General features: G+C 29.9%; 1 pseudogene; it reads left to right on the forward strand.

Moving 5' to 3' along the window:
- LOC149538339 (switch 2-like) overlaps window positions 1–6,096 on the forward strand; it is a 193,792-nt pseudogene extending 187,696 nt beyond the window's left edge.
- Window positions 6,097–11,132: the final 5,036 nt, after the last annotated feature.

Below are 11,132 nucleotides of genomic sequence, written 5' to 3' on the forward strand. Positions count from 1 at the left end.
TTTCGGCCTATAGCGGTTAGTTCCTGTTATGTTCTTGTTGCTCTTACAAGGTGTTTGACAAGTGGGAGAATGTTAGGAATAAGGTGTCTCAACCTTGGATAATTCCTATTCTTATTATTTTTTTTCTAAAATGTATTTCTTGCAAATAATGTTGATGTGTCGACATGTTAAATTGTGTATAAGGAGATCATTGCTAAAATGGTTATGACGGATTCCTATGACACATAAGAGCTATGTTAAGAAGATTCAATGATAGGTGAAGACATGTGGAAACTGACAATTTTGAGTACTGTACACTTTACCCCAATAGTAGAATTTTTTGGGTTCTTATTTTCTTGAAGAATGGTAAAACCCTAATACGGTTTACCTTTGGGAGTAGCCCTAAAGTGAAGCACATGTTATAAGCATTTTTAGGGTTGCAAAGAGATGTGATGCGAGATAGTGTATTTTTGGTACTATGAGTTGCTACTAGAGTCTGTTGTTGTTGCTGTTGAACTTGCATTGCAAGTGTATTGTAACCTTGTGTTGAAGATAATAAATTTTATAGGTTCTGGAGGGGTGGGGTTGTTTTACCGAAAGGTTTTTCCCCAGTGAAAAATCTTTGTGTTATGTGTTTCTTTCTCTGTCTATTTTCTTTATGCTTGCTTGGCTGAAATATTGTTGTTTACATGATATTGAATCTGTAAGTGCAAAAGATTTTAATAAGATTTGCACCATACTTCTCTTAAGAGATTAGTGTAGGAAGTTGTTTCCACACCTGAGTTTGCTTACAATAAATAAATATTAATTATATAAGATAAAATAGAAGTATGTAGTAAATTTTGATAAATTGATCAAGGAGGAAGAGGAGATCTTGGAGGATTTAGCTAAAATCTATGAGACAACTTACCAAAGAGTGATTAATTGTGACTAGGATGTGAGAAAGTTAATCGATAAGATAATAAAAATTTATTTTTGAAAAGGATAGAGTCCATAGGAGGTTTATAGAGATAAGGATTATTATCACTCCAAAGAATTATATTATTTAGAGGGAATTAGAATTTATTGAGACAACTCAAAAGTCTTAATTTTTAGGTTTACAGATCCTTAGGCAGAACAGATAGTTTCTTATTTTTATGTATAGATGTTCAGGTAGAAGAGAATATAAATATGATACAGAATATTGACTTTTAGGAATTGAAAGATAATTGTGAAGATATCTTTAGGTTTCTATAAACTAGGATTTGCTAGATGATAATTGTTTTAGTTGATGCACATGGCTAGATGACATTTGGCATCTCATCTTTATCATTGATATTGAAGGAAGAGTGATGGATTAAAAAATTATATATGTATAGTTTATATTATAAGTGGGAGACCAGTACCAGATAAATCTAGTGAGAGCATTCTTTTTTTAAGCATTGGACACTTGGTAAGTTTTTTACTAAATGTTGACATTAATGTCAAGTATGAAGATTGTTGACAAGTAACTACTAGGTGGGTGATTAGATGTTGTCATTGATTTAAATATATATCTCTTGCACTAACACTTATTTTTACTTGATTTTTTTTTTATGACAATTTTTCATAAGGCTAGGATGGGAATAAAACATACAATTAGGTAGCTTTTTTCAGTGATCACATCGAAATTATTAAATGAGTCTACAACATCTGAGATACAGTATATAGCCTATATAAGAGATTGGTATGGTTTATTGTGTTGATATGATATTTATCATATGATTTGGTGATGTGAAGTAGAAAATGTCAAGTGTGACATAAATTAAGGTTAATTTATGATATCAGTTAATTTGACTTGAAGTGAATTGAATTGCCTTATTAATCCAATTACTCATCAATAGAAGGACAACATCCAAGGACATAACTCTTGGATAACATGGTCTATTTTTTAATAACGTAGAATATAATAGATAATTTAGTGTCCAAAATAAAATTATATTTATTTTATACACATCATTTTATCTCAACAAAAATTATAAATGAATTCTAAGGCGTACATGTTATATGTCTTATATTGAAAAAAAATGTATCTAGATATTTAAATGTAAAACTACTAAATACATATGATATTTATTATATTATGTTTATAAATAAAATATTTATATTTTAATTATATTGATCTTAATATACTATAAGAATCATATTTGATGGAATAACTATGTAAAAAATGCTACTAACTTAAACACATAATAATCATACAAAAAGAGCAACCTAGAAATGATCTTAGATGCTTTTGAATTAGAGGAATTTTACATTGCAAAATGATTTCAACTTTGGTGACACTTATATTTGGCAAAACAAATAAAACCAATATAATGGAAAATGTCTTGTTGGTTCATTTGAAAAGCATGTATATTATCTTTATGAGAATGCATTTTTCAAGTGCAAAGGCTTGAGGAGTAGGAAGATTGAGCTCTATGGATATCCATTAAGAATACCTTTATTTTGGATTAAAATGTCAATGAATTTCATATCTTTTAACATTAATAGAGTAGAAAAATCCATTTCTAATGCTTTAAACTTCTAGATCCGATTGTAAACTTTCTTAATATTAATATTCTAGATCATACCTTAAAATTTATCATTAGAATGAGATTGTGCAAGAATATAAACAATAAAATTTAGAATGCAATTTTTATCAACATTTCAAATTACATAGTTCTACAAAGCTAAAACCATTTTCACGAGCTATAAATTGAATCTTGAGAGTGGTTGATGGAGAAAAAAATTTCCATTCCACACCAAGATGCTCCAAGCAACATTGGTAGTGGTAAGGGTAAAGTGGAGGTGTGGATTTCTATTGATAGTTGGGCTATTAATGAAATTAAAGTCATGAAATAGGCAGTTGGAAAATTGGATAACTACTTGTAGAAAGAAATTGAGGCTAGGAGATAGATAGAAGAGGGTATCCTAGGGTAAATATAGGAACTAAAGAAATTCATTAGGGATGGTGACTCCATACTTCAAGGGCTCATTAAAAAGTTGATCATTAGTAAAGGTAAATGAGAGATAGAGGGCATTAAGCTTAGGGTGGACTTTACTTGAGAGGAATATGGACATGAGGAAGTGGTGGGAGGGCCTAGAAAAAGAACAGGGAGAAATTTGAGTAGGAACAAAGTGGCTATAGTGCCAAAGAATACAAAGGAGAACCCAAAGGTAGTTGAGGTCTAGAAAGCCTAGCTCCTCAAGGAATTAGCTTAGTTTTGGTTCTCAGTTTTATTTTAATGTTTTTCTTTTACTGGTCTAGTCTATTTGTTGGTTTTTTTTCTTTTGTGTTGGTGTCTTGTTTTATGATGCTAGAAAATTCAATGTTTTATCTTTTGCTAGCATGATTGTCATTTTGGACTTTATCATTTTAAACTTTTTATATTGATATTATTGGGCTTTGGCTCCCTATAGAACCTATTTTTAAATTAATCCAAAACATTTCAATTGAACTCATTTCATACTTTGCCAAATCACAAGTTCCTTTTGAGATTTCTATTAAACTTTGTACTCTATTGGAATGTAATTTTTCCAAGGATTGGTGGTAGTTACATGTACTTATCAATTTTTTCATTTCCCCTTAAAAAAATCTACTCAATACTACTTCCTACAATATCATTGAGTGCAAGATTAAATAAAATAAAGGATTGTAAATTTAAATAAAAATACTTGAAATGAATTGAGTACTCAGATTTCACTTTCTAAAGAAGAAACTAATACTTTTATTGTTTCTTGGAAAGTTTTACAATTCAAACTATTAGTCAAGGAATTGTTGAGATTTTTGATGGTTTAACCTACAAAATGTCCCTTTTTTTTTTAGCTTGAAAATTTAAAATAGGTTATTTGAGACTATATATTGACTATGAAACTATTGAATGTGGTTTTTATTAATAACCAAGCTAGTTTTCAATATTGTCTAAGTTGGAAAGAAGCAATTTGGGAATGGACCTTAAAAATAATATTGTGGTTGATTCTATGAGGTGAATTGTATTATTTAACATTTGGAAAAGTATGTGTGATGCTTTTTTCCTAGTTGTAATACTTGCCAAGAAGGAGAAATCCTAAGGTTTTACTCATAATTAATATTTTCCACAGTTTTCTTTTGTACTCATTTGTAGAAAAGTTCTGAAGAACAATCAAAGATCAAAAAAAAACAAGAGAGAACTATTATCTGCTTAGCCAATCTTGAAAAGAGATTTTTTATTGTTGTAAAGAAATCCAATAAAGTTTATAATATTTTGTAATTAATTAAGGTTACTCATCTATAGTTCATTATGATAGCAAACTCCATTAGAGTTGTAGTCTTAAGAGATGCTAAAATTTGTAGTTACATCACTAGTACAAAAACAAAAATATGTGACTAAAAAAACTACTAAAAATTGTATATATGTGAAAAAAATCAGTCAAGTGACTAATAGTAGTTAATATCCAGTCATTTATAACACCACTAAATATACTACTAAGCGATTTTAGTCATTGATTTTGATCTGTGACTAAAATATACTAGAAAATATATTACTACTTTAGTAGTATATTTTAGTCACAGATCAAAATCAATGACTAAAATTGCTTAGTAGTATATTTAGTGGTGTTATAAATGACTGGATATTAACTACTATTAGTCACTTGACTATTTTTAGTAGTATATTTTAGTCATGGATCAAAATTAGTGACTAAAGTTTCTTGGTTGTATATTTAGTCATGTTATAAATGACTAGATATTAACTACTATTAGTCACTTGGCTAATTTAAATCACTATTCTTAATCGTTGATTTAGTCACATATTTAGTCATAAATTTGAAAGTTGTTTTAGTAATATATTTAATTTTATATGTAGTGATTTATTTGGTCACATAATTAGTATATTTAGTAGCATATTTATTAGTATATTTAGTTATAATAGGGCATGATAGAATCAAACCACCACCCTCCTACTTTAAAAGCAAGTCCTCTTCCATTGAGCTAATACCCTTTGAAGAATAATCATACAAGGGTATAGCATTGTATGAGTACATTTACTAGCATATTTAGTAGTATATTTAGTTATAAGAGGTTATGAATAGCATTAGGAGTTCTAGATCTAGATGACTTGAAGTTGTTTTCAATCCTATCTTTCATTATATCAAGTATTGCAAGGAGTACATTAGAACATGTGCCCTTCTCAAATCATTTAGCTTGCAATATCTGTGTAGTCAAGTGCTTGCATTTAGGTACAAGCATTTCTCTTCCACTTATGATTTTATGTATTGCCTTAAATTTTGATATAACATCACCAAGGTCATGCATCAAACATGTAGTTGCAGCTATAGATTTTGCATCCACCCTTTGACCATGCAGTTAAACAAAATAAATGCTTATTATTTAAGGCAAGAGCATATGAAATTTTTTTATTATAAAGTATTTTTTAGTTCCAAATAAAATGGTGTCTACTAAGCCCACATGGCATTGACATAGATAAGACACATAAGAGTTTGTTTTCAAGAATAATAGTAGCCAAAAGGAAGTAAGTGAAAATGTATCAAGAACACTAAAAAAAAATTACTTATATAGAAAAATTCAAAATTTTCCTTGAAGCCACATTAATGAGCACAAATAAGCATGCAATGTGTTCCATAGGCATGAATTATATTTCTATTGTTAAAATAAATTATCTTTAAAAATTGGACAACTAATTCCACTCACATTCTTTGGAGGTGACAACTTGTAACATTCCATGTCAGAGAGGCTAAAAGGGTTTTATACATTATTCAAAACTCAGTTGCTCTATTTTTTCGGTTAACACAAAGGTCCAAGTAAAAATTTATATCAAAATTTTAAGTACCAAATTACTATTGTATTTTACTACTATGGTCCACATGGAACATCGTATAAAAGGAAACTCAAAATTGATAATTAACGTTGAATAAGTTACTCAGGTTGATTTAGTTGAGGTTGATGTTGTTGCTAGGTCTATTGAAGTTTTCGTTGTTGTTGTGCATTGGATTGTTGCATCTAAGGCTATTGATGTTTTTGGGGTTGTAGGATTTGAGGCTTTTGTTGTTGATGAGGTTGTTGTAGTGCTGGCCAAGGATGCAGCAGTTGTTTTTGTTGCTCAAATTTTTTTAGCATGACTACTAGTTGCAAGATAACATAAGTTGGAAACCATAAGAAATTTTATCATTTTTGTTTTTCAAATGATAGCATTTTAACTAAAAAGAGTGGCCTCTACTGAGCAAGTTGCATAATTTGAATGTCTAACATAATCGTAAAGTTTCAAGTGAGGCTAACAAGATTGAATAAAAGAATGTTTTCTAAAACCATAGTTTCACCTATCACACTATTATAATAATACTTGTATCCCTCTAGAGAAGTATGCCCTACCCAGACACAAGTTAGCAGTGTAGAACTAGGGGAACTAACTAGTTTGACAGTTGCAGTAGTCTTGGTTTCAATAGACATAGAAAGTGCACTGGTATAGCTAGTTGTCACAATTTCCTATGACTATGCTGAGAATGTCCATGGATTTATCAACAACATAAAACAATTTTAATATTATACCACATTAACAATCCTAAATAAATCAAAAAGTAAGTCATAGATGAATTACTAACTTGTTGTAGTCTAGCTTATTGTGTTGGAGCCACTTGATAATAACTCTAAAAAATGGAAATCATGAATAACTATTCTTAAGATATTTCACATCCACTCAACTAGTTTGGGTTATTATATTTATTAACAATGTTTATATGCACTTGCTTTTGCTAAGGGTGCATCAAGGGTGGTTGTTGTTGGGATTGATTTGAGGCCTACATTAAAGGTATTGGTACCAAAGGTGACTAGATCTACTGTTGAAACAAAAGATGTCATTGGAGTTGGACATTTTTCTATATAGGAAGCACCTAGTGTTATAATAGCTGACTAGAGGGTTTCTATTGTGATAGTTACTACATCAACTATTGTTGTGATAGTTGTTGAACTTTGGGAGGAATCTACTAAAGAGAGGAAGAAACATTTGGCTAGATTAAAGATTGAGAAACATGAAACTACCCATATTTAGATGGTTGCTATGAATATGGTGCATGGCCAAATGGGGTTTTCTAAACATGTTACTGTGAAGATTACAACTATTAACCATACTATTGCAAAGATTTTTGGGCCTACAATTGTGAAGGAAATTGTGTGCATTGTTGGACATGTGGTTGTGAGTGTTGTTGCACCTGTTGATGATATTTTTGTAAAGATGGTTGAGCCTACATTTATAATTGAGATTGTATTGGTTTTGGCTATGCAGTTGAGAGGATTACACATGTTGACCATATTGTTGCAAATTTAATATTTTTTGTGATTTTTGCAACTATGAATGACATTATGTGGATTTATGTTGATTATGGAATGGTGGCTACAACTATTGCTGCATTTGGTGTGTTTTTTGTACTAGTGGTAACCAACCTTGAACTTGAGTCTGATGCTACAAAGAAGATTAATTATAACCCTATCAAGGACAACATCCAACACATCCCTAAATGTCATAAACAAAATACTATCCAAACCATTTCTACAGGTAACCAAAAAATGCAAATCCTTGTTAGAACTTATCAAACTAAAATATAAATTATCAACTGGTCAATAGAGAAAAGAAAAATAAAAGTTCAAAGCTACCTACTTCAGAGAAGGGGTAGTCACCCTTGCAGAGCCTTCTACTAGAGTGACACATGAAGAGGCTCTTCAATAAGGCCATTTATTGAAATATTGGGCCAACTAATAGATCTAACTGGTACATCACACTTGATGTCTATATTAAACAATGATACAACTCTCCTTAAAAAGATTATTGCAAACTTCCAAATTTTTATAATATATATAAATAATATAATCAAAAAATTAATATTTGAATGGCCTTACCAATGGATTTCCTTAGATGATATTTCAAGTATCAGCATAATTAGTATTTGAAGGGCCACAATTGATATATATATCAAAGTCAACATTTCAATATTAGGAGTAAATTTGTGCAAATAGCCAGTCACAGATTTATTTCTTTAGTAGTTTCAAATTAAATTCATGTGCATTGTATTTGAATATTTCATAAAAGAGTAATGCTTTAGAGTTGACAAGGAAATTAGTTGCATTGCAAATCTATTTTCTTCAAGAAAGATATTGCAAAATTCATGCATGGTTAAATGACTCTGAATTGCAAAACCATTCAAGCCAAACACATAAACACTCATAAAATCATAACTTAAACATTGCATGCCAACTATGTGATGGAATTTTAAACATCTAAATTACATTTGTAGTCATAATACCTGGTAGGGTTCCTAAAACTTTCATGACCCACCACTAGAATTTCTAATGAAGCATTTGTTAGAAATAATTGTCATTGATATCAAAAATAGAAAATAGATACAATATAATTTTCCTCATTTTCTATCTCATTTGAACATCTCACACATAGGATGTTTTGGAGAATTGAAGACTTTGGTCTTTGTTTGACCTAGTTTTGGGAGTGCATTTTGAGAATAGTAATCTGTGACTAGAATAATACAACAAGCTTCATCCATCAAATGAAGAATGGTGATGTACCTCAAAAAGACAAGGGGTGGGTGATTCACAAGTTCCAAAAGAAGCATTGAACTAAAAATATATTATACTAATGTTGAAAAACTACTTTATGGTTGATGACTGTATTGCTATATAAATAGTAAAATAAGCATCTATGATGGTCTAGCCAAAAATGTATATATCTATTGATTGTGTTGATAGAAGTAATTAGAATAATGAAGTTTTGATAGGTGCGTTATCTTTAGATTAAATAATCTACATTAATTAGTTATAATCTCTATGCTTTTACATTCCACATTTATTATATTGTTCCTCCATAGCATGAAGAAAGCTTGGTATCATTGGGCAGTAGAAGTTTGTAATTTAATTCAAAGGAATTTTCTTGATCAAATCATTAACTATTCTAGATGATATTATTCCATGCATTATTTTATTTGAAATGTGTAGTTAAAGATTGATTAGTAGAGAAAAATAGACAAATTGCTCAATATCATATCAAAAAATTATAATTCAGAGTATGATTACAATCTATGATGTCTTTTAATCTTGATGATAAAATCTCCAAAAATGAGTATCCACAATATGTATATCCCCAAATAATCATGTAGACATGTCTCTAGTATGAGTAGATCTACAGAACTAGCCATGGACCTTCGTTCTTACTCTCTAGCATCTTAGACAGTCTAGATGTAACAAAAATAGATATACCCTAAATTTTTGCATTATTTCTCTATATTTAAATAAAACTTCCATTATTTCTTATTAGAAAAATTTAATAAATTTAAACTCAATCAATAGAACATTTAGAATTATAAATATTATCAAGAATTATGCTAGAAAACATGCTAGAGCTAAATGTAGCTAAAATAATGCTCCTAAAAATCAAATTGGTACCAAGAGACAATCCAACTTCACACATTCGACCAACTATTTATTTTTGTAACTGTAGTTGCTAATTCAACCAGCTTTGAGGTAGAGGGCCACCCTATCTACCATAATCACACACAATTAGAAAAAAATTGCAATTCCAGGAAGCAATATTTATCATTATTTTTTTTTTTAAATGCTCAAATTCTTTACCCACTAGCCTGAGAAAAAGAAAATGTACCTAATTTTTATTTTAGGATTAAAAGAACTTGTTAGAAAGATATTGTGAGATTAAGCAAGTTGCATTCTTATCATGCCATAACAATGCTACTATTTTAAAAGTTTTCTATAACAAGACAAAAACTTTAAGAGAATACAAAATATTTCATATAAGAGAATCATCATGCATCAAAAGGCTATAAAAAATTATTTGGTTTTCATAGAGTTGAAACATTGAATATTATACCCATATAAATTTCCCATCTATGACCATGCTATGAATTTTGGTCACCCAAAGAAATCATCTACATCTAATTTGGTGAAATTGTGTCTCTATCATCAACAATTCCATCATTCACTATTAAAATGTATACTATATATGAAAGAAAACATAGTCAATCTTTTAGTTTGTACTACAAGCAATAAAACATTAGTTCACTCTATAAGTAAATCCTCTAACAAAGTATTTGACACTTCTCATCTGAATCCTTTGGCAATCCCCAAAGTTGGTAAGAGTCCAAACTCTAATATGTTTGCAATGGAGCTCCATGCACTTTACAAAAGGTGAAATAAAATTGGAGCAAATGCAAATTGTGCAGAGTGGCATACTTGCCACTACCATTCTAATTTACCAATGTTCCTAGAATGCATTGGGGTTTTCTGTGATAGTGCAAGTCATTTAAGTGGACATATGGATGCACACCCATCTCACTGAAAATATTACTCTTATAAGTTGCAATGCCTAGTTAAGTGCAACAAGTCAACATGTGATGTGACTAATATCAAAGAATTATTTATATTTCAGCATTGTATAGGCAAAGAATTTGACAAATTCTATGTCATGTTTAAACAAACTTGGAATAGAGTAGGTATTAAACTAATTTGCAACTATGTATGTTGTAATTAACACTTCATGTGACATAGGATGAACTACCCATATGTTGAAGTGGAAGACAATGCATATCTCATTAGCAAGGATGGTTCAACATTGAAGAGAGACCAACTTAGTGAATTCTTGTTCTAAGAAGGGTTCACTCATCACCCATGATTCAAAACTTACTATCAATAGGAATGTTGCACAAACAAATGAGCAATTGAGCTTGAATCATGAAATTTTATGGTCTAGTTTTTCTTTGAACTTAAATTAATGAAACATTATTCATGATGTTTGTAGTTCCTACCCTCATTCACATATTTTCTAGACTCATTGTTGCTATTATTATCAGACTCTGATGGACTAGTTTTATCTTGATGGTTTAATGGTATTGTTTTGAGACTATCAGATATTATGATATGGATTCAGTTGATATATGATGAGACCATTTAGACTTTACATTTCATGTATGTATGATGATCATTATATTGTTTTCAATTATTAATGATGATTAGTTAGATGGTTTATTATCTCATGTGTTTTATTATGGATACTTACCCCATACTTGCATGTGTATGATGTGCGTGTTTTCTTATTGTATGGCATTTCTGATGTGGTTAAGGAAGGGAGTCATAGTCACCTACT

The sequence above is a fragment of the Cupressus sempervirens genome, chromosome 9 (genome assembly GCF_028749045.1).
Source record: "Cupressus sempervirens isolate cs-2001-9-10 chromosome 9, ASM2874904v1, whole genome shotgun sequence".
In the NCBI taxonomy this organism is placed as follows: Eukaryota; Viridiplantae; Streptophyta; class Pinopsida; order Cupressales; family Cupressaceae; genus Cupressus; species Cupressus sempervirens.